A 26119-nucleotide genomic window follows, 5' to 3' on the forward strand; every position below is an offset into this window, starting at 1 on the left:
ATTTTATACACATTGGCCCAGGGACTACATTTTCTGCCATATTCTGAACAGTGCTGAGCACACAGATGATGCCAAGTGAATAATACAAATAATCATCGACTTTATGGACTCTGTGGATGCAATTTCTGTTCTTTGTTCTGGAACTGGCCTGGATACAGCTGAAACCCTAAGAATTTGAGGTATAACCACATCTGATACTCATACGACACTTTCTCATTCCTTCCTTTTCTCGAACTCAGAACAAAGATGACAACCATGACAAATGGTTTTCAGTTAAAATGTAAAATTGCACAGCAGCTATTGCTCTAAAACCCAGCATGGGGCAGAACCTGCCACCCGTGGGGAGTTAAGTGCTCTCCTCTCATCTGACTCTCATTCTCCATCCTTCCTGACCTTTGTGCTGCTTTTCATACAGTCAACCATGGCCATCCATTCCAACTTCCTGGGACTGTTTGCTGGAGTCTCAGAGAACTGGCCACTTTGGTTTTGCTCCCATCTATCAGATTCCTCTTTTTTTTCCCCCAGCATGCAGCAGGGAGAGAAGCTGGTCTGCTGGATAGGGAGCTAGCCATGAGAGACCTGGGTTCCACTCTTCCCCCTCCCTTACGGACAGAATTTCAAAATCTTTTAGGCGCCCAAAGATGCAGCTAGGCTAATGGGATTTACAAATCATCTAACTTTCTAGGCACTTTTGAAAATCCCACTAGATGCCTAAATACCTTTGAAAATCTGGCCTTTAGTCTGTGTGTGCCTCAGTGCCCCATCTGTACAATGGGGATAACAGCACTGCTCTACCTCACCGAGGGGCTGTGAGGAGAAACAGTTTAGACCTTGTGAGGTGCCCAGATACTACGGTGATGGGGCCACATAAGTACCACAGGTAGAGCGGGAACTTCTCTGTACCACTGCTAGCCCTGCTCTTGGTTTTGGCCCCTTCTTTTCACTTACACCCACAAACCTTCCCCTTTTCTGAATGTAACCTTGGTTCAGAGGGCTTGGCTGTATTTTTTGAGTCCCCAGTGTTCTCTCTAAAATAACTCCCCCCCCCCCCCCAACCCTACCCCTCAGGGATTCCTGTTTTACAGGTTAGACTTCCAGATACTTAATTTAATCACCAGCCCTTTATCTTAATCACCCTGCCTCTGTTTGTAAACAAAATACTGATTCCCCACCCCAGGGGCACCTCTTCTCTGTAGAACTTACATTTCATACTAATGCTGTGCTGTAGTTAAGAGCTCCACCTGGGAGCTTGCACTCCTCCTGTACAAAAATCGGGGGGGTGAGGGGTGGGGAGGGGGGTTCCTGACTCCCTGCCCCCCCCTCAAATGGCACCCCTGACTAGGTGTTATAGGCAAACTGCTCTTTCTTCCTGCCAAAAAGGCCTCTCTAATCTACACTTAGTGAAAATATTCTCATTCCTCCAATATTTCCTCTGCAGTGACAGCAACCTTATGCCCACAGGCCCTTCCCTACAGTCCTGACTCAGACTAAACTCTCACTAAAGTCAGAAGAGTAGGATCAGACCTTATGAAAGGCAGGCAACTTTTTAAAATTACCACTCCAAAGACCTGGGACAAGTTGCCTGTTCCACTGAAGCAGGCACCTACATTCTTGGTTTGGTTTTAAGAAATGCTCAAAATTGAACTGAATATGACTAGTTATTAGCTATTCCAGTCAGTACAGTTTTAAAATTACAAAAAATAAAAGTCATGCATCATGCACATACATGAGTGTATTTCCAGTGACATTCTCGTGTTCCTCAAAGGTTTCTTCTCCTTTAGGAAAACCCAGGCATTATGGGGATGCTTATACAAATGAACCCAGCCACAGGTGTGAAGGTCACTCACTTTCCATCAGCAATAGCGCAAATAGGCCATCAGCCCAATTTGTTCAAGTCACTCTGTATCTGTTCTATGTGAGCAAAAATTTAAGAATCTGTCTTGTAGGGAATTGGCTGGGAAGTCTTTGTGTGGGCAGAGCAAAGCAGGTTTAAGGAATCAGAGAAGGTCAGAGAGGCTATCAGGGAATAAATGTGAGTCTAATATGGATTTTCTACCCTAATGAAATGATAGCATAAGCCACAGAGAAGCCTAATGGGCCATTCACATATTCACATGCACATTAATTTGATGGTCACTTCATAAACTAGGCTGCTATACTCTGGAATTGCACAACCATTGAATGTCCACCCCTTGCCACAGAGCTGTGCTCCACAATTTAAGCTTACATTAAAAAACAAAAAACAAAAAATACATTTCTAGCTGTTATGCTTGAGAAGAAAATTTGCCTAACATGAACAGAGAGTGTAAGCCAATGAAATGTTTTCTTCTTGAATCTGCACAAAACTGAAGAAAATAGCTCTGAGAGAAAGCTCTGTGGGATTCTTCTCAATGGGATGTTAACTCTGAAATTTAATAATTATATTTTGGAATGCCAACATTCCTATTACTACTGCTGGCCAGAAACTCTGAAAATGAATGTATGTATTTTCAATACAAAATTCTGAGACATTTTAAACATTTAAGATGTAGTGACAACATAAAATAAATGCAATTTAATATCAATTTATAGGATGCGTTTTGCAGAAATCATGGAAATGGGAGAGAGCAGCACAGGTTGCAGGAGGGAAGAGTTTGGAGGAGGCATCAGGAAGTCGATCTGTGTTCACGTGGCTAGAATGCTGGCTGCAGTTGCAGCATCTCTGTAAATTGTTCTCTTAATAAAGAGCCAGTTTAAATTTACAAGCCTGGAGTTCTTTTTTTATTATTATTATTACCTAGTACATGAAACAGCTTTCTTACTTTATCATAAAAATAAATGCCATTAAGAATATCTAAATAAATTTTAAAAAATTAAGCTTTTCAATAATCTGAAGTTGCCACAGAATAGCCAAACTGCTGCATTGGAATACCACAAAATGCAAGCGCCTTGCTACAGAACTGAAATCAAGCTTCAGAGAAGTACACAGAGACTTGTTTATCAATGTGTGACATTATAATTATTCAGAAACTAGCATTTGTCCATATATTCCAAGTCCAGATTCAGGGCCTAATCTAAAGATCATTAACATCAATGAGAATCTTTCTAATGACTTCAGTAGACTTTGGATAAGGCCAGAAGTGGGATCCATTGTGCTGAAAGTTTGCAAGAGAGAGTTCCTACATCAAGTATCTAAAACCAAGACCAAAAACCACAGGGACCAGTTCTTCCCGGCTTGAGGCTGATCCATTGCACGCAGCTGTGTCTCAGCCAGCAAGCCTCTCAGCCTCCGCGGAAAAGCAGACAAACATTTTAGTCATGGCCCATTGCAGAATGCACACAAACCCCATTTTGTCTCAGGACAAAACCACAACAACAATGAACTATGGCAGTGCTTATTCAAATCCTCACTCACGGAGCTGACTGAGTTTCAGCTAGGGGATGCCAACTGTTGCCCATAAAATGATGCAAAATGAAGTTCCAGTCTACATCATTCTCTTAGAAGGGACAGTGATACGTTTCTGAATAGGAACTATCAAGTTTTAATTCCTCTTCCACACTGTAAGCTAAAAGAAAAATATAATTATCTTCTTTTTGCCTCCAAAATAATTGTATGCACTTATATTTTATACACTGAATCAAATTCATCCCTGGTTTAACTCCACTGAAGTCAAGAAAGTTACACGAGGCATGTATTTTGCACATTCTGGCTTATAACCTTGGACACTTCTTACATCTACGGTCACAAATCCACCCAGCCTTCCTTTACAACACTCCAGTGTTCTTAAATCACTCAAAAGGTCCCTGAGTGCATTCATTGATTTACAGAAAGGACTGCAGATACATCCAGGAAACACTATTTAATCCCATCTATGCTTCTCCCAGATCAACCAAATTCTGATGATTAACCCCTTATTTTTCTTCTTTCTTTCATCCCCTGCAAAGCGATACATCACGGCAAACATCCCTCCAACAGAGGAAGGTTGGAAGGGACTTCTAGCAGACAGCAAGATTGCTCCTTTAACAGAGGGGCTGCTAGATAATTACATGAAACACACCCAGCTCACCAGGGTTAAGGATGAGCTGTCAGCACTCCCAGCTTCTAATGGCACTGAACCAAGCTTGACTCTCCGACTACGCATGAAGGTGCATAACTGATAGGATGTCTAAAAATCTACAAATCACATCAATTTTGGAGGTAAATAAATCTTCAAAAATACCTTTAAAATGGGTACATGTTGTATGGATGTGTGGGTGAGCATGCGTGCATATGTCATACATACAGAAGCGCTGTCATAGATACTGGACAAGGAGTTAAAATAAACCTATGTTTAACAAAGAATGGCTGTCACCTGAATTTGCAAAACATGAGGGCAAATCACAGCTGCAGCTGTGGGATTTGGTATGTTTATTCTAGGTTTACTATCCAACAGAGGGTTGAGAAAGATTTTACATTATCCCCTTCTGTAACACAACTGGCTGCATGCTGCCAGAGGCACACCTTTCTAAGAAAAAACAGGCCCAATACACAGTGAGTGTCAAGACACACATTATAGAGCCCACATAAACACCCCTTTCCAAGATGTCCTGCTGTGAGCACCAAACATCCAGGGGACTAAGGAGTTATTAAAGATCTAAAAAAAAAAAAAAAAGCATAATAATATAAAATATAACCTGTCAATCAGGTATTGGAAATGGACTATGAAGATGCCAGTCTAAGTGCATTTACTTATACCCTGAGACCACTAGAGGCCACTTAGAAAAGACAAGCATGATTTATACTGCACTGTGGCAGTCACACACACCATTTCTGATGTTCAAGAGCCTATCCAGGCTGTCACTTGAAAAAATGTCTAGTTATTTGCTATTTTGTAGCTCTGTAAATCACATAAATGCTCATATTAGTACCATGTGCTCCAATGGTTTGCATCAACAGATCATCTCAGAAGAATTAGGATGATGAATTATTGATAATGCCTCACGTATCTGGGAAACATTTATTTGAAATTCAGGCTCTTGTGATACGGAACATGCTTCTTTACAATCTCCAAATCGAACCTAATGTAACTACAGCAAGCACCAAATTAAAAAATATATAGATCCTAGCCCTTAATTCATTTTCTCATTTCATGATTCCCATAAAGATTGTTTATTATTGATGTGAAATGCTGGAACTGAAATATCCTGTAACTGCAAGTTGGAAGTCTTTATAACTGAGTCAATGTCTCTCTGTTGGCGTCTTCTCAATGTGTTTTATTCCTTCTATTGAATAAACAAACAGACCCATTCTCTAATAACAAACCAAGCCCAAGAATTTTCCTGCATTGTTTTGACAGATGCTGTCAGGGACTGATTACAAAAATGTGTATACCTAGCTTTAGCAGATATGTATTTCTATGATTTTCCATAATGCAATAGAACAATATACAGATTAAACTGATGTTATGGGAAGCTGTGCTAATGAGAAGCCTCTAGATATGAAAATTAAGCTGCCATTTAACTTTCCCAGCTGCTGTGACATCCAGTTATAAAGGGACCAAAGAACATTCATGTTACCTTGCACTTAGGACACACAAGAAACTAGATGGGACATGAAGGGCCAGATTTTTCAAAAAAATCTCATCTCTCAGCAGCTCCTATCGAGAACAGCCTGACAAACCTTTTGGTTAGATGATACTCAGCAAACTGAATCCCATGTCTCCAGTATTCATTAGAGATTGTTGTGTATTAACACTTATTGAATAGGCAACCAGTTCTATAGCTAGTCAGATGCTAGTGGACCAGGGGGCGGCTCATACCAAGGCCTGTATGCTTCAACTGAACACTGACAAATACATAGCTGGAAACCAGTCTGGCTCACCTGTGTGTTGGTATTGTTAAAATAGATATTAGGTTTATGAAAATGTGTTTAGATTTTATTAAATGCTTTTAAGTTGCTACATGCAGTAATTTTACTATATCTGTGTCCCATGTTATAAAGGTAATATTTAAGTTTTTGCACTATAAAAGTGCTTGCTTTGAAACTGTAACCCTCCGCCACCCAGTCAGGAGAGAAGTATTAAGCAAGTGTTAAATACTAGTTTACCACAGGAGGCGTTCTCTCCTGCCCAGCAAAAGAAGGCCCAGAGACATCAGACAAACCATTGTGGAACATCAGAGGACAAAAGATTTTGTTGATTGCGCCCACACACCCATGAAGAGGAGACATTCATGGAGACTTGTCTCATCAGTTTGAACTCTGGAGGAAGGAAATAAAATTCCCTGACAGGAAGAAACAGCATCTTTATGCTGCTTGGACTCTGAGGGGCAAGGATTATTAAGCATAAGCAGAAGATCCCCTTGCTTGGCCTGGGTTAACCCTAAAGGACATATAGAGCTTGCTTATTATAGAAACTTCTATTACCTTTTGGGACCTAAGACTGTGACTCATTTGTGTGTGTATGTTTACCTGCTTTACTCTTCTAAATAATTTTTATTCCTTTTTCTTAGTTAATAAATCTTTAGTTCACTTACTACAGGATTGGCTAGAAGCGTTGTCTTTGGTGTAGGATCTAAGGTACAATGGCTAAGTGACTGGTCTTTTGGGACTGGAAGTAATTGTGATTTTTGGTGTAACAGATGATCTATCACAAAGCCAAACTTGTCTGGGTTGCAAAGTAGACCACAGTACCCAAGGGGATTCTCTGTGACTCCATGTTATGGCTGTTTTAGTGCCTGAGGAGTTCAGACTTGATACTTGGGAGGTGAAATCTAACTATAGAATTCACAACCAAGTTAGGGTGTTTGCCCTGTTTCTTAACAGTCTTCCCTGAAGTTGTTACTCACACCCCTGAACCAGTCAAGAGAACATAGCATAGTAACAGTTATTTTTATAGTCACCCAATTCTACAGCTATTATTCAGCACATATATTATTAAATTACTACTGGTGGAATTCATCAATTACATGAAATGACTATTTTTTCTGCTAGTTTACTGGCCCTAGTAGTAAATTACCTTACAAGAAACAGATTGTAATGTATTGTCAATTATATACAGCACGCAACTATCATTCTTTGAAATGCAGGAGCCATGGCCTCAGAGGAAACAGGGTCCAGCCTTTGTGAGGAACAATAGGCCGAAGGTATTGCCCTGGCTAGTAGCTTGGATCCTCAGGAGGTGGCAGATTTTTTTCCCCCAAGCCCTAGTGACCAATCTCCCTAAAAATAAATATATATACATGTATTTTATATAACCTAGGGTGACCAGACGGGATGAAGAAAATATCGGGACACATGGGGAGGGGTCCCCCGCCGGCAGAGCAAAGAAAAAAAAAAAGCGGAGTCCCACTGGCGGAACAAAACAAAACAAACAAACAAAAAACAGGAGTGTGAAATATCGGGACAAATTGTGTCCCGACCAAACATCGGTCGGGACACGGGACAAACGCCTAAAAATCGAGATAGTCCCAATTTTATCAGGATGTCTGGTCACCCTAATATAACCTGTAATAAAAAAAAGAAAGATTCATAGCATCATTTTAGCCGTGCAGTACAAAGTAATGTACAACACATATAGCTGTGTGTATTTAAGTGTAGAATAGCACTTCTCCAGGGCTCTCAATGCTGCAAGACTATTATAAATCAGTAGAGAGAGATCCTGGATTGACAAGATAAATCTCAGAGATAAAAAGAGCACAGGTAAGTTGACAGCTATACAGCTAGCCCCATGGTTCATTGGATGCAATAAGAACATCAGAATGGGATGTGCACCAAAACAATCCCCAAAGTTCAGTTTCAATGGTTAAAATCGTACACCTCCCTCTGAAAGGCAAGGAACTATGGTGAACGAGGGGTTAACGTTTTCTCATGTCCTTAAATACAAATTGATTAGAGGAAGAAATGAGCTATGGCCTAGGATCCCCAAAGATTTCAATGGGAGTTAGGTTTCTAAATACCTTTGAAGATTTGGGCCTACGTATTTTTAACTCGGGTAGTAAGGAGCCGATACAAAGCCGAATGAAATCAATGGGGATCCTTCCATTGCTTTCAGTCGGATTGTGATCAGTGCCCTAACTGAATCTAAATCCTCAAATATGCTGAGTAATTTCTTAGCCATTTTTATTCTGGCACTCTTTTCTCTGAAGACAGTTGCCTCTTTTAATCTGAAAAGTCACATCTCTCATTACATACAATACCACCGAATGAAAACAATGGACTTTGCTGTTTTTCTAAGCTCTTCCACCACTAGGCGCTAATAAGCTGCATTGACTTTAGCAGGGCAAACTCATGCCTGTTCCCATGTTGCGAGAAGTATTGTAGGTCATTCTTCTCCCCCTCAATGTCATGAGAAGTTACAGTATGTGATGTTTTCCACTCAGGATATTAGAGTGGGCTCCTAGCTGGTACAGTTGTGATTTCCTCTGTGGACAATAACCTTTCTTGTTGATTTCCTAATAGTCTGAGAGTGGTAAAGTGAGAAGAATTAGATGTCCATAGGAGTATTATTGAACATCTTCTACTTCTAGCAAGGGCTCGATCTGACATTCTGACATTTACTGGAATTACCTACCCTCTGTTTTGCTTCCACTAGATTCTAAAGGGGTTATGTACTGAAATGGGAATTCATTGGGATCTGAACATTTTATTCCCTTAGGCACATTTGAAAATCCCAACCTAATGTAATGTACTTTCAAGGCAGAGGGAGAGAATTTTGCTTGAAGGGCCTTACTGATGTCAGTGGAAAGACTCCCATTGATTTCAATGGGCTTTGGATCAGACTCTAAGGACTACATGTCCTGTTGAAGTAAATGGAAAACTTCAATTCAATTAAATCAAGCTTTGAGCCTAAAAGAGAAAAGGCAAGTTATTTGGGGGACCATATTACAGAGCTTCGGAACTAGCACATAAAGCAAAAGCGAAGGCAGCTATAAATTGCATTTGATGATAAACCAAGAATCTCATTCAGAACACTTGAAATAATGCTTTCATCCTCTGGTAATATCAAAATCAGTCATGTTTCCAGCCAAAAGTGCTGTAAGCATAAGAGATAGGTGATAATACTCATGGTACTTCTAGCTAAAGATTGTATGAGGCATTTGGAAAAATAAGAATTAAACTAACTCAGAAATCTGGTTTACTCTTGTCTATTTGAACTTTAATTACAAAGCAATTGTAGGATGGCAATGAAGTTACAAGTCTTGAGATCCTTGAATCAATATTTTAATCATACTTGAAGCCTCACATGGTTCTTATCAGTAAAAGAGGCTTTTACATTTTTTTCCTTACTCTTAACTTCTTCCCCTGCTCTTACACTGGATGTCCTTGGCAAGTATACAATACCTTTTAAAAATCATCACCTTAATATGTGCAACTCTCTGTGCTCTCGGTGCTTGCTGATCACTTAATGTCATAAACGGTAAGGTCAAAAGGAACCACTGGATCATTTATGTCTGGTCTACACTACAGACCTCTAACAGTTTAACTACATCTCTCAGAGGTGCAAAAAAATACAGACCCCTGAGCATCTTAGTTATACCGACCTAACCCCCTGTGTAGACAGCGCTTCTACTGCCAACATAGCTACCACCTCTCGAGGAGCTGGATTTACTACACCAACGGGAGAGCGCTCTCCTGTCGGCATAGAGTGTCTTCATTAAAGTGCTGCAGTAGCGCTGATTCAGTATTTTAAGTGTAGACTTGAACTTAGTCTGACCTCCTGTATAGCACAGGCAAACAACCCCTCCCAGCGCCCACACACTAAACCCAACAACCAAAATGAAAACAAAGTATTACAGCCCACCGGAGATTAGACTCTTATGTGCCACAGACAGAGAATAGAAGCGGCCGAGATGCATCAGTGCTTGAGGCTCCCTCAATGGCTGTGAAATAATTAAGTGAGATATACCCAGATGATCCTGGCAAATGACTCACACCCACAGGCTGCACAGGAAGGCAAGTCCCACCCACCCACCCAGGTCACTGCCAATCTTACCTGGGAGAAAATTCCTTCCTGACCCCTAGCGATCAATTAGACCCTGAGCATGTGAGCAAGAACCAGCCAGCCAAGCACCTGAGAGAGAGAGAGAGAGAGAATCGTCTGTGCCGCCAAAGAGCACTGGTCAACCCTCAGAATGTACCATCTCCAGCCATGGCCATCTCCTGATACTTCAGAGGCAGGAAATCCCACCCTCACCCCTGCCAGTGGCCAGCTGAAACCTTGAAGCATGCACTTTAGAAACATAGGACATAAACCTGAAGTAAGCCCCAGGGCTGTTGAGGCCTGCTGCCTAGCATCACAAACAATCCTATCGTACACTTGCACTCATAACATTTGTCCAGCTCTCTTAAAACCAATTAAGTTATTTGTCCCCCATGATTCCTACTGTGAGGCTGTTCCAGAACGTCACACTTCCAGTTGTTAGAAACCTTCTTCTAATTTCCAGCCCAAATTTGTTCATGGCCAGTTTATATCCATTTGTTCTTGTGCCAACACTGTCCTTTAGGTTAAATAGCTCTTCACTGTCCCAGGCATTTAACCCGTGGATATATTTATAGAGAGCAATCATATCCTCTCTCCGCCGCCTTTTTGCTAGACTAAGCAAGCCAAGCTCTTCTAGCGTCATCCCATAAGATAGGCCCTCCTTTCCCCTCATCATCCTAATAGCTCTTCTCTGCACCTGTTCCAGTTTAAATTCATCTTTCCTGAACATGGGTGACCAGAATTGTACAAAATACTCCAAATAAGGTTTTACCAGTGCCTTGTACAATAGCATTAATACAGCTCTATCCCTACTAGAAATACCTCACCTAAAACATCTTAGGTTCACATTTGCCTTCTTCACAGTCACACCACATTGGTGGTTCATAGTCATCTGTGATTGACCCACACACCCAGGACTCTCTCCTCTTCTGTCACTTGCAACTGATGAGCCCCCAGCATGTAGTAGGCATTCTTATTACTAGACCCTAACAGCATAACTTTCCACTTTGTACTATTGATGTTTCATCCCAGTTTCTGTCACTCCAGTCTTCAAGGTTATCCAGATCTTCCTGTATAATGTACTGATCTTCCTCTATATTGACAATGCCTCCCAACCTAGTATCATCAGCAAATTTCATTAGCACACTCCTACTTTTTGTGCCAAGGTCATTCATGAAAATATTGACTATGACTGGGCCTAGGACTGATTCCTAAGAAACTTCACTAATAAGCTCCCTCCATTCTGATAATTCACCTATCAGCACAACCTGTTGCCTTCTCCCCTTTAGCCAATTCCTTATCCACCTTACGATGCTTGTATTGATCCCCATCTTCCCTAATAATTTCCCATTTGGCACTATGTCAAATCCAAGAATATTAGATCTACTGCACTTCTCTTGTCTAAAAAAATCTGTTCTCAAAGAAGGAAATCAGGTTAGTCTGGCGTGATATAATTTTTGCAAACCAATATTGCATTGCATCCCCCTTTACTATTTACCTCTCTGAATGTAATTGTTCTTTCCTTCACAATCTGTTCTAAAACCTTGCATACTAGTGAGATCAGACTAATGGGTCTATAATTTTCCCCTTTCTTAAATATAGGTACGGCATTAGCTATTCTCCATTCATATCATACTACCCCCAAATAGATAGATTTATTAAAAATCCTTGCTACCAGACTAGAAGTCTCAGGGGCCAGGTCTTTCAGTATTCTGGGGTGGAAGTGATCTGATCCCCCTGATTTGAGCGCATTAAGCCCTTTATGTTTTTCTTCCACCTCAGATGCGGTCATTTCCATTTCTAGATACACATTACTATCAACCATACTGTACCTACATAGACTATTTCTGCTGTCCTTCTCCAATATCAAAGGCCAAGATTTCCAAAGCTGGATACCTAAAGTTGAGCTGAGTGGCCAGATTCAGAGGTGCTGAACACTCCCACCCTGCCATTGGCTTCAATGGGAGTTGTATGTGCACCGCACTGCCGCAAAAAAATAAAAAAAGTTAAGCTACTAAATCCATACTTAGACAACTAAACAGAAGTGGTTTGATTTTTCAGAGCAACTGAACATTGTCTTCTTTCTCTTCCTCCTCCACCCCCCACATTGATTTTAACACAATGCCATACGTCTACATTATATGGTAGAGAAGATAATTAAAAATGAACCATGCCGCTTGAACTGCATTGATCACCTTCAGCATTTATTACATGCTGTCAATAACAAGAAGAGTACAATCCGCAGCCGTGGAGTAAAGGCAAGACATCAGCGGAACAAAATAAATCAAAAAAAGGAAAGAAAAAATATCCAGCTGAGCAAAGACACATCCGTGCACTTTTTTTTGAGAGAGAGAGAGAGAGAGAGAGATGGCCAGCTTAGTAGATGCATTGCATTGTGATCAATCTGCCTGTGGTGCCTCTGATTGCATGTAGGTATGGTTGAAGACAAGAGAGTAGAGCATTACTCACCAAGCCAGTCATTGGGTTAACAAACAAGGACTGGCACAGCTGACTGCAAATAGGTCTATCAATGGCAATTAGGAGAGCAGACACACAAACCAAAAATGAATGTGTTTAGCTGGAAAGTTGAATGGCTGTGCAAGAGTAGAGTCCATCTGACTCAGAGCGGTCATTCACATGCCAACATTTCTAATCTTTTAATTTTATCAGGTAAGCTTAACACTCACAGTGTGCACCACTGTTCATTCACAGTCATCTCAGTGAGTTATGGCTTTTTGCTTGGGGATTTCCAGAATCTTGGGTGTAAGCTCCACAGAAGCAAACACTCACTGGACACCACAGCAGTAAAGCTGATCTCATCGGCAAAGAAGAGCTTATGGTCCAAACCACTGCAATCAAGTCAGTCTGAATAATACACACCTGTAAAGGTTGGGTCGCCATCTGAACCTAGAAAAGGTTCTTCTTGTTCAGTCCATTAAAAGTCTCCCTCACTTTATAGACAGAGCCCTTAGAATTCATAGATATGAAGCTTTATGCTATTCATGTAAAGCTGTCATGCAAGACTATTTTCAGCATAATATTTACAAAATAAATAATGAGAAGTTTACTGCTGGGGGATTCCACTTTGGATTGCCAAAAGAACTCAGTTTAATCGTTTATAGTAGTAAATAAATGTTATCAAAGTTCATGGAGAAAGTATTATCTACATTTCTAAACAAAAAACAAAACAAAAAGGCTCCATTATATTCCAGGAATGCATTTCTGGCACAGAAAATAGAAGTTTGTACACAATGTCTTTTTATAGATTGGTCAGGGAGAAAAGGACTGCATTGACCGGCGGCAAAATGTAGTGATTTTTGCAGAAGAATTAGAAGTGACATCAATTTTCATGACATCTAAGAAGAACAGAATTTATTTTATTGAAAGAATTCCATCTTTTTCCACTCTGGTTAGTTTGGTTATGGAGACAAACTTTCCCATTGTTTATCATCTGGCAAGTTGTATGACTGGTAGCTATATTTAAAAATATATATGAAAGAGTGTCTCAAAAATCTCAAATATTTTTTCTGAATAATTATTGAACTGTTGTCTCTCTAAAGTAGGGCACGCAAACTATCGAACTAAGCGTTGTTGTTAGCATTTGAAAGGATTTGAAGGCTGCACCTAAACAACACATAAAACAGCTTGTGGAGACAAGTCAAAATATGTAATATTCTGTCTCAGCAGTTCCCAGACTGTAGTCCAACAACGGTCCAAAGAGCCCTTCTTGGTGGCCAACAGAACTGTCTTTTTTAAATAACAAGTATTGGGGCATTGGAGGATGAGAATCATCTATGAGAATCTGTCTAATGAAGTGGTTTGCAGAATACAAAGTGTATAGAATCCCTGATCCAAAAAGCCAATATGCTTGGACAAAGATGGAATATTCTATATTTGATCCTGTAGGAGACTCCTTTGGTTCTCATCTTCCAAGTTATTAAACTTGGAACTTTGGACTGCACTGGTAGAAGTTCTGGGGAATATACCTGCTCAGTGGGACACTGAAGCTATGCCAAATATTTAGAAAAATACTCTTCACTCCGTAACAAGAATTTATATTCGACTCTTACTAATACCAATGGAATTTATGCAGCTAAAACGTCATGCCACAATCTGGATTTTGTGTATCGTGGTTTGTCAATATAGCATTTTCTTAATTAATCTAAGTGAATCAAAAGTGGCCTTCCAGGAAGTTTTGCCATTAACTTCAGGGGGAACAGGAACAAAACCACATTATGAAGCTGGTGAGCTAATACAAACTGACGTCACATTGTCAGTAAGATACCATATAGTGACATGGATCAGAAAAGTGATGATTTGGGCCCACTCCTAAAAACTCTTGCTCATGTGGGTAGATCCATTCACTTCACTGGGACTACTTGTATGGGTAAGGACCCAATCCTGCAAGACCTCTTTGTACCAAACAAATTGCTTCAAAAGCATTATATTTTACAGATCAAGCAGTTCTAATATACGCCATACATAATTCTCTGACAGGACAACCAAGCTAAAAGAAATTTGATTTTAAAATCAGTCAGAAATATTATCACAGAAGATTCCTCCAGTATTTTTCAATGAAAAGACTTGCTTAAAAAAGTCACATAATATTACACATCTAATCCGGAAGAGTGGTTCATTTCTTTACAATATAGGTTTCCTTTTTATAATAAAGAATGTTATGAAAAATCAGCACTGCTGATGGCGTGATGGCAAGTTACACAACTGAGGATGTAGCCCTTACTTTTAAACCTTATCCAAATATTCAGTTGTAATAATATTAATATTTTTTCTGTCAATTTTTCTATACTGGTAGCAGTACAACTGTAGGGCCTGTGTTTATACAACTCTATATTTACAGAAGAGTTTGGGCTTCATACACTTTTCTTCATAATAAAGGATACCAAAATGGCACTGTCTATTGATCTATGCAGGTAATTCTCTGGCCTCATCACCATAATATCTTAGCACCTTTGCTTTGCAAAAAGATATTAGATGATAGTAGTACAGTAGTACAACAACCATGCGTTCTCAGCAATAGATCTCACAGAGTTTGTTTCTCAAAACTCATTTTGTTGACAGAGTGATCTTCAGCCAAGTGCTATGGGGTATTTTGTTTCTTCAGTAAGTATCCACTCAGATTGGCGTTAGTTTTGCATCTGTGGTGAAATCCTGGCCTCACTGAAGTCAATGGGAATAACACGCCCGGTCCTGAAAGTTCTGATAGTTTTCCTCCAAAATTGAAAGCATAAATCTCTTCTCAACGGTGAAATTAACCCCAATAAAGGGGGCCTTTTGCATTACTTAATCACTTACCAGGGGCGTAAATAGGAATTTCATGGTGCAAAATAAGTTATTTAGGCTGTTTGCACTGTGGCAAATGCCAGCCTGAATGAACATTTTTTTTCTTTAAACAAGTGCTTGACAGAACACATTAACGGCCCTGGTTATTTAGGGTTTCATGGTCCACCACTTTTAGCTTAACTGGTTTAAACAGAGGCATACAACTATACGCAGCATGCAACTAGCATTGCCTTCTTGAAATTCTTATTTTGGAAAGCAAAGGTCTTTACAGAGCAATTTCCATGAATCTTATCTAAAAGAAAAAAAATCTGCTCAAGTGTCAAAAGACAAGATCACACTCATGTTTTTAAAAAGATCCAGGACAACATCTGTCACCTTGATGGAAAAGATTAGTTAAGAGCCTTCACAACCAGAGGAAGGATTGTGTTCTGTGGTTATTAAGACACTGGACTAGAGCTCAGAAGATCTGAGTTTGGTATCTGGTTCTGCCACTGCTTCCCTGTGACACCTTGGGCAAATCACTTGTCTGCATTTCTGTTCACCATCTGTCCATTGCAAAAATGCTCCTTTTCTGAGCACCCTTTGCCCATTTTGTCTATTTCAACTGTAAGTTCTCTGGGACAGGAACTATCTATAACTAAGAATCAGATTCCAATTCCCTTCCACCAGGTGTAGTGGTGCTATTGGAATGAACAGGACTATTTAAGGAGTGAGGTACTAGTTGAGGGAGAATATCAGAATGTGGTCCTATGTGTCTGTACAGGGCCTACTGAATGGGCCCCCCGCCAAAAGGAACAACAATCTCTGTGGCTTGAGTCAGACACTAATATTAACTGAGTAGTACCTTATTTCTCAGATAGTCCCATTAAAACCAGTGGGGTAGATCCTCAGATTATGAAAATTGTCATAGTTCCACTGAAGTTCAATAATTGATTTTTAATAGAGTGATGACAATTTACACACCCCGAGGATCTGCCCTCGTGAGTCTATTTGAAGAAAAAAGCACTACACAAAGTGAGTAAGGTGAGCTCTAAATTAAAAGTATAAAAATGGCAAATATTGTGGGAGGGTCACATTTGTTCTGTGATTTTTTTTAATTTAGTGCATAAGGAAGCTGTTTTGTACAATCGCTAGTGGAATGTCATGTTAAACAGACTGTTCTACTGCTGAAGGGTAGGGCCAGCATCACTCACAGTAGGCCCCAGTTTTACCAATAAAGAAACTGTTCCTTCAATCAAGGTACAACTAGGTAAAACTCTCAGGAGGTAGAGGAAAGGGTTGCCTCTCGTTCACCATTTCCCATAGGTGGACGGAAATGGTATGTTGAAGAATGAGGCTGCAAGGAAAGTATAGCCCCTCAGTTTGGTGTGTTCTTGGAGAACTTCTAGTGGAGACCTGTAATGGTGGGTACTTCTACCAAGATCCTTTTCTACTACATGAGTCCTTGTGTTACACAAAGCCATGACATGTCAGATCTAGCCTACAGATTTTTCCTCTCTGTCTCCTTTTAATAAACAAAGAACTCATTTACAGACACTTAGTTTCAAAATTACTCACATATGGCTCTTGTTCATGCTTTCCTGAGCGGCCAAGTAGGGTGCAGGGTGATTTGCTGCTTTCTGCTCTCTTATAGTTCTATGGTTCAGAGCTACAGCCAATAAAATATCCACTCAATTGTTACTATTAATTGTGATACCTTATGTCTGCACTGCACATTTCTTGCCAGAAGATCACAAAGCACTTTAAAACACATGCTTTATATACAGCTATATATACACATGACCCCATATACCACACTGAGTTGGAGGGAAGCGTGTCTCACCCTGAATCAAACACTATTACTCTTAGCATCCTAGGAACCTCCCATTACAGACCATGCCAACCCCAATTTATTATATGGAGATATACCTATCTCATAGAACTGGAAGGGATCCTGAAAGGTCATTTAGTCCAGCCCCCTGCCTTCACTAGCAGGACCAAGTTCTGATTTTGCCCCAGGTTCCTTAAGTGGCCCCCTCAAGGATTGAACTCACAATGCTGGGCTTAGCAGGCCAATGCTCAAACCACTGAGCTATCCCTCCCCCCTCACAATTTAGCTTGTGAGATTAGGTATGATTACAACACAAAACAATATTGCTACAAGCTTTTTTTAAACATATGAAATCCCATGCACTGGACTTAAAAATACCTGTGATGTAGATACACATTCAAAAACTAGAACCTAGCCTTTATTTAAAAGCCATTGTACATTGTTTTCTATATACAAATGATAAAATTAGCAGAATACAGAAGAGACTAAACAGTGCTGGCGCATTTCACCATAGCAGTAACATGTGAGTAACTCTTAAAAGCTAGTCTGTATAAACCAAGGCTACATCTATTCTTGGAGCTAGCGATGTGATTCCCAGCTTGAGTAGACATAACATTAGCTCTCTTTGAGCTGAAAGGCTAATAAAATAGTAGCATAGCCACAGTAGCACAGGCAGTGGCAAGCAGTGTCGTGGCCTAACCACCTGCCCAGGCCCTGTGGGTATGTTCTCAGAGCAATTAGCCTATGCCGCCGCTTGCCGTTACCTATGCTACTGTGGCTACACTACTATTTTAGCATGCTAGCTCAAGCACACCTCATCAAGCTGGGAATCACACCCTCAGCTCCAAGTGCAGATGCAGCCCAAGGCTAACAGCTGCTGCTCCTTACACTTTGCTATCATATAAAGTGGTCACACGGGTTAAGAGCATTGTTATTGGAAGAGCACACAATGTTGACAACACATTTTGTTCCTTGTTCCAACAACCAAGTATTGCTATTTGCAATGGGTCAACTTGTGACCTGGCCTTACGCAGCCGTACAAGAGTGGTAAGGCTCCACCTACACACATTTCCCTGTATTGTGTTCCGATACCTCAGCTACGGATATGTGGGGGGAAATGAGCAGGGGTGGCATAGCTCGTATCCCCTCCCATGGAGGTGGGAATGTAATGAGCAACAAACAGGTGGATCTTTGCCTCTTCCCCCTTAACAAACTGGCTAGCATAGCTGGGCCAGCATGGGTGAGAGGATGGAGAGAAAATAATCTGGTAAGGGCCAGTACCAGATTACTTCCCCATTGAGAACATGGGGCAGGGGGTAACGGTTCTTTGCTGGGGTTCCTTCTGGGGCAATGCAGCTACAGCCATGACTTAGATCAGGGGTGGCCAAACTTACTGACAAGACACACACAACCTGCCCTGTGGGGCGGTGCCTGCTGGGGCCCGGGGCTAAAGCCTGAGGGAAGCAAAGCTCACAGTTGCAAGATCTAGTGTGGATTCACTTGGGATAAAGTGACAAACACAACATTAATGTGGGTTACCGCAGAAGTAGTAATTTTAAAATGATTCTGTATCCCTATTTTGTGGTTCCCACCACAGAGAAAGGAAAAGCTTTTTGGCTTTGGGTAGGAAAATAACGATGGTAGTGTGGGCAGGGCACACATAATAAAAACAGTAATTCCATTAAAGCATGAGTATCGTTTAGCAAAACGCAGTAATGTGCACTGATTGCCAAAGTCTTTCACATTCCTTTCATTGATAGGCCCTCTCATATATCAGTGTCCGTTACTGCTACCGGAAAATACTGAAATTCCAGTACACCTGTATTGTTTAAACCACAATATTTTCTTGTGTAGACAAGCCCTTTGTATCTCACTGTGATTCCATACACAATTTTCTCCATTTAAAAGTAAAAATATATTTTTCCGAACTTCTGGAAAAAACATCCTGGATATGAAAAGCAAGCCGGGTTCTTTCCTTGTTCCTCAGATCTACCATTAGTAAAGGTTCTATAGGTCAAATTATGCTGCCATTCACACCTAGGTTCTGCTACCCCTGTCCTCAATAGGATTGCACAGGAGTAAATGAGGGCACATTTTGGCATGCAGGGAAATGTAATTGATTATGTGTGAACAGGAACATAATTTTATCTCACATAGTTATGTTGGTTCCTTAGTGAGAATATACGTGTTACTAGAGTCTGAATTTCTGACTCAGTACCACACGGGGAATGGGCCTAGACAAAGGAGGCAACATATCATCTAGCCATTTTTTGGAGTAGAACTGCATTTCAAATTTTTGTATTTCCATAGCAAGCCATCCGCTCATTGGTTCCCTGAATTTGAAATGGAGAGTGCCTTGCCTTTATAACTTCTACCACAACCTCCATGTTAAGCTTTGGAGTTCTTGGTTCATCTCTTTGTTCTATTGGGTAGTGTTTAAGAACTGTCTGTTTTTAATTATTATACATAAGGCTGAAGTAAGCTTAGAAGGCCCATGATTGAGTGAAGTTATGGTTTGGCCAATCAGCACTGTCCACCACAGTGAGGTCATTCTTAGAAGAAATATCATAGGATAGGTAGTCATCCAATCTGCTGACCCACCTCAACTCCCTGACTTTTAGAGGAAACACTGAGTGAGTTCCTAAGTTTCAGTGATTCAGTAACATCTACAACGCTGCTATTAGCCACAGTGTCCTAACAGAACAATTTGAAAAATATGGGAGGATCTGAAGCAGCTACCAAAAATTCATTAGAAAGCAGGATTGTCAGGGGTCTCTTCTCCATGAAACCAAGAGGTACTCAAATCTAAAATGCTCAGCTTACAAGAAACATGTTGGATACATCAATGTGTCTATTGTATGTTAGTACTGGTGCATAACTAAGGCGATCTATGCACATAATCTGTCTTTATGAGATGATATATCTTAGCCATGCTGTAAGTGAAATTCACATCCAAAAGTTTTTCTAGCGATCTATCACTCTAGAATGTACAATTCAGCAGTTGCACTTTTTGTTTCAATTCTGAGTTTCCAGAAGTATCGAATTCTCATGGAGTAAGCCTTTGTTACAAAGTAGAATTTTGCCATCTTTCGCCAAACATCACAGATTTTCACACCTTTGATTTAGAAAAAAATATAGTAAAACCTGGCAAATTATGGTGAGAAATTTTACTCTAATAGCTTTTCTGCTCTGAACACCATCCTCTTTCCTGGTAAATAACAGAATCCTAAGCAACTAAAGAAAGTAAACAAAAGTCCATTAAAAAACTCCCCAAATTTATTCTAAGTTAATACCATCTTCTGGGTCTCCCATTTCATCTCAGTTTATTTGTTTCTGGCTTTGAGCCTATAAGTGTATGGCCCTTCTGCATGAGTCATCTGAAGGGTTTTGAACTTGGGACATTCAACACTAAAAGCATATGCCTTGATCACTAGAGCAAAAGAAGCAACTCTATTAACTGCTAGCAGTTAAGGTGAAATCCTCCCTCACCAAAGTTAATGGGTGTTTTGCCATTGACTTCAGATGGGTCATGCTTTCACCCTTATCCTCTAACATGGACCAGCCATTAGAAGGGGATATGACACCCATAGTGCATTGTTTTACATAAGGTCTTTGGTGCAGGGTCTGTTTATCTGTGTGCTGTACAGTACCAAAAACATTGTCAGCACTGAAATACTAAACAGATGATCAAATAAAATAATAACTCTTGATTCTGAATAATATTTTCCTTTTCATTATTATGAAAAGCAGTGCATCTGTCCTGCTGCAGAGTGACCATTTTTTCATAGCTCTAGTCTTTTGATAAAGGAAAGGAGGATATGTTCACACATGAGGGCTTTCATGTTTGGTCTGTCAAAGACATGAAGAAGTAGTGGCTGCAGCAGCAGCAGAGTAATCGATATAATACTGCACAAGGAAGGGAGCATAAGCTCCAGAAAAGAGTAAGATCACATTTGCTTGCTATTATAAACATAAGACCTGATTCCACTTTCCAAACTCCTATTGGAGTCAGACCAAGTTTGAGGTGCAGGATCAATACTAGCATCTACCAACCTCTGCTTCTCCTCCTGCTCTGTGTCTTAAGATGGTGCCAGTCATGACTCCATAGTTAAGGATGAGCTGTGTTTTTCATGTAAAGCAGGGATTCAGCTCCTTAGTTATGCACAAAGATACAACTGCATCCCCCTCAAACTTATAACTCTGAGTTCAAAATGAGTTTAGACTGTAAGCTCTTCAGGGCAGGGACTGGCTCGCACTTTGTATTTGTACAGTACATAGTACAATGGGGCTCTGATCTCTGATACTAATACCATGGCCAATGGCTAATATGATATGAAGATAGAGCAGGGAATGTAGAAGTAGCAATAGATCTCTCTTGCCTGTTTGTCTCAACACTGTCTAACCAACTCTTTCTTTTTTCCCCCTTGAAGGAACAGATATAGTATATACAGAATCAAAGCCAGAGACACCAATCACTCCATGTGTGTAAGGGAAGTTTACAGAAAAGTCCAGGACAAGAAGAACATTTGTATAGAAAGGGCTAAATTCAGTTCTTGGTTTGCACTAACTGGATCAAGCCTCTTCATTTGGGACAAAGTCTCAGTTTGAAACAAGTCTTTTCTGAGACTCCTGGTAAAGAGAATAATGACAATCCAAGTGTCAGAGGAATTAACCCATTTTTCAGACATCCATGTACTAGCTTCTCGGCACCTTTTCCTACTATCCTTCATAACCCCCCTAAAAAAGTAGCTTTTTCAATTTGTCCTTTAACAATAATCATAATCATATTTAGCATCTCAGTGGATTCTAGGAAGGTGGGTAAATATAGAAGATGGCAACATGAAAGTAGCTTTTGCTGTGGGATTAGAGATCTGGGTATGTTGGTGCTACCAGAGGCAGGTTGTTGTTGCTTTTTCAATGAGTTGCTGACCCATTTCCCCACCTATCCTTCCATCTTTCTCAAGGCTTTTCAATTGCATTTTATCTTCAAAAAGACTTTCACTCAATCCTGCAAAGACTTGTCTAAAGTTAAATGGGTGCACTAGTCTTTGCAGGATTTGGGGCGTGTGGGTTTTTTTTATATGTATATATTTCTGTATCTCACCATAGCCCATAATAAATATTATTTACATACATTCTTTGAACCCCAATTCTGTAGTAGTTATTAATGATGTGTTGTACCTGGCCAAATAAATAGTTCCATCCACTTCAATGGGATTAGTTTAATGAGTAAAGCTTGCAAAATCAAGGCCCTTAATGTAGGGAATTTTAATATGTATTTCTTGAATTTACTAATTTTTTACTTCACCAGACTTATTGTCATACGATAGCTGAACTCCTACATTGAAGTTTGTTGCAAAATACATTTAAACTATTATTCCATAGACTAACCAGCATTTATTTTGTCAGTAGGAACACGAAGCTTTTCTTAAAGTCTCAGCTTGCCATATGCTCAGTGCTACCTGCACATTAACGATTACCAAGGCACATTTAATGAATCCCTATTGCTGAAATGTGATCCCATACCATGAAATGTGCAAGATTCTTTGCTCACAGTTAGCAAAAGTGAAGCCAAAGAGTACGGACCATAATGTGTTGAAATAGCAATCATCAATCTGGAATTTCAGATGATTTAAAGTGCCGAGATGAAATGATGAGTATAAACCAGTGGATCTCAAACTATTGTACTGGTGACCCCTTTCATATAGCAAGCCTCTGAGTTTGACCCCTCCCCTGTATAAATTAAAAACACTTGTTTATATATGTAACACCATTATAAATGCTGGAGGCAAAGCGGGGTTTGGGGTGGAGGTTGACAGCTCGCGACCCCCCATGTAATAATCTCACAACCCCCTGAAGGGTCCCAACTCCCAGTTTGAGAACCCCTGGTATAAACCAATACTGTCTTCAAGTCCCTGCAGACATTCATATTTACAGGACACCAGAATGTAATAAATGAAATCAGATATGATTTATAATGATTTACACATTTTAAATAGTGTAATATACACTTTTTATTAATGCAACTTCAGCGGTTTCTTTTAAAATACCAGAAAAGACGAAGACGATATTCTCAGATAAAACAACTAATTCAAGTTGAAAGAAAGAGCAGGCGACACATTTTTAGAAGTCCTTGGTTTGCATTTGAATACTAGAATGACAACGATCAATTAGATAGCGGAGAGAATAACTTTTCAAAAGTACGGTACATGCAGCAAATTCTGAAATCCCCCTATTGATACAACTAGACAGAATACAGCTGGGAACTTGTCAGGAAAATACCAGACATTAAATTATGAATGAATATTAAAGATATCTGTAAGCACCTATCGGACACTGGAACAGTACTGAGAAAAAGGTACAGTACGTAACATTAACGCTGATGGTACATAGTTACTGGGTAACATCTTCTGTCTATTTACATATACTGTCACACAGCTTCCTCCCAAATCACAGGATTAAATCAAAAGTGCTAACAGCACTTTTCAGTCTGCTAAATGTAAGCTCTTTTTTATCATAAGATTTAAAACAAACAAAAATCTGTCCTTACCTACAAGGCAAAGCAGAAATGGAAGGTCAATGTTTTCATTTTACCAAACTCAGTATTTTCTCTTTCATTCTGTAAATGTTATAACGTTATTGAGGACAAAAAATGTCTGAGGTTCTCAGATCTTCCTTCAGAGTTTTAATCACTCGCTTCTCAAGAACGGGTTTAACAAATACCACTGTGTTCTGTCAATATTTGTATGCAGCACCACATAGGGCAAGCTGCCAAACTTACATGGTTTAAAGAGCCAGGACTAGAAAACTGACACCCTAACAAACACACTCCCTGCTTTGTCTCTTTTAAGGTAGTGCTAAAAGTGTCATCTTTGCTTTTGACTGGAGCTTAGGAGAGCTCTTTGTTTGGTTTCTCCACTTCTACAAAAATGCATTATTTAATAATCTAGTTAGCCAAACTTGGGGATTTTATCTCATTGCCCTAAAGTTTCTTGCACAATTGTAGGTCTTTTGCTTTCCACCAGCTGCACTTTAAATGTATTTTAATTGGCTGGAATTTAGAAAGAATCCATTTGGCAGTAATTTGCATTTGAAGCACGCCCATAGCAGCTGAAACAGGCCCCAGAAGCAGTCCGATTACTTCATCAAAAGATGTCGTTTGAATACCAGTGACTCCTACATAACTACAGTGAACTCTATTATATAGATGTGATGATGTAATTAATAATTTTCTGTTAAAGGTCTTAATTAATCTGGAAGCAACAAAAAAATAAAATGAAATCCTGGTCTGGAAACAAATGTACTTAAAAGGGCTTTACACTTCTTCTTTTCAAAGACAATTCGATTTTTGGAGATTTCAAGAGGTGCTATGATTAGATGTTTAGAAACTGACTGTCCCCTCATTTTTAAGATCTTTTGTGAGTCACTTGTGCAATTTTGTGCATATTTATGGTCAAACAAGACTTATCAATTTGAATTTTGGTATGAAATACTCCAGTACCTAGTGTGTGAGATACTATAGAATACAAGTCTATAGTAAAAAACAAAAGTTTCAGTCTACATTAGTGTTAACATTTGCTCATTTTTCTCCTTTTCTTTTGTTTTGTTACCTAAGAGGTAAGTGTGCACATAATAAGTGGACTTCACAGTTTTATTTAAATTAGTAAGTTCATCCCATATCTAATTGTGCATCGTGTATTTTCTAATTCTGTAATATAGAGATTTAAGGGCTCACAGCAGCATGGAAAAATGGGAAGACATTAAAAACCTACAAGAATTCACACTGTAAAATACAATATTTAGAATTAATGTAGAAACATTAACAAATCAGGTTTAAAAGCACTGAGACGCTTCCAAGCTGTGTCTGACTGAACGCATGGCATCTGAGAAACCCAGTGTTCTGCAATCTAGGAAAGCTCCTATGAAATTGTAACTGCTAAAGAGTTGGCTTATCATTGATGTATCAGTAAGGATGAAGGAGCAAAAGAAAAGGGGATTATTCTCGAGCAGGAGTACAATGAAGGCTGTTTAAAAGGTGAACAGTTCTCAGAGGAATGATGACAATACACCTCTACCCCGATATAACGCTGTCCTCGGGAGCCAAAAAAATCTTACCACGTTATAGGTGAAACCGCGTTATATTAAACTTTCTTTGATCCACTGGAGTGTGCAGCCCTCCCCCCCCCCCCCCCCCCCCCCGGAGCACTGCTTTACCGTGTTATATCCAAATTCGTGTTATATCGGGTCACGTTATATCGTGGTAGAGGTGTACTTGCCACCTGCAGAGAAAAAACAGCATTTCAAGAGCACTATCATTTATAGGAGAAGGACTAATTATACTAACCATGAGTTACATGGTTTCATAATTTGACTCCATGCAACATTTTGGAAATGTGCACCTATATACTCTAAATCTGTAAGGACAGAGGGCTTTGGCCTGCCAGCCCTCAATGCCCTGAACTTTTATGGAATTCAACGAAAGTACCATATTCAGAGGGCATGTAGAACTGAGCCCTTAATGATCGTACAAATATTGTGGCCAATTTTTTGTTGCACCTCAGCCTCTTATGTCCTCCAGTGGCGTAGATGGATCCAAAAGGGATAGAAACTGCCCCTGAGGATTACTCCTGACAAAGGACCTTCCCTGAATAACAAAGAGCTGCCAACACAGCTCTACCCTCGCCCCCTCCTAGTCCACACAAAAAGAGGTTTACGTTAGGGAGGCTTAGCCAAGTAAGCTGCAGCCCATCTATCCTGGGCTGGTTGACAACCCCTATCTAGGTGCTTATACAGCGCTCATCTTCATAATATCTGAGTGCATCACTATCACTGACGTATTTTACCCTCACAGCCTGTCTGTGAAGAGGGAAATAGTTTTTTGTTTGCTTTGTTTTCATAAAACCAAAAGGCAGCTGAGCCACAAGGTAGATTAAGTGACTTGCTTGAGGTTAAAGAGGGTGTCTGTGACCAAGCTGGGACTTGGAACCAGACCTTCCTAAGTCGCAGTATAACCCACAGACCTCCTGGGTGTGGTGTTCTGTCCCAACTAGTGGCACTGAGACCACTTAGA

At 40.0% G+C, this 26119-nt stretch overlaps 1 protein-coding gene across 1 annotated transcript in view; it reads right to left on the minus strand.

The window, feature by feature from the left end:
- The window catches only part of NCKAP5 (NCK associated protein 5), a 605695-nt gene extending 581932 nt beyond the window's left edge, over window positions 1-23763 (minus strand). The window contains exon 1 of the mRNA XM_042855509.2: window positions 23600-23763. The gene's annotated coding sequence lies outside the window, so the exon portion shown is untranslated. The remainder of the gene's footprint in view (window positions 1-23599) is intronic.
- Window positions 23764-26119: the final 2356 nt, after the last annotated feature.

The sequence above is a fragment of the Chrysemys picta genome, chromosome 11 (genome assembly GCF_011386835.1).
Source record: "Chrysemys picta bellii isolate R12L10 chromosome 11, ASM1138683v2, whole genome shotgun sequence".
In the NCBI taxonomy this organism is placed as follows: Eukaryota; Metazoa; Chordata; order Testudines; family Emydidae; genus Chrysemys; species Chrysemys picta.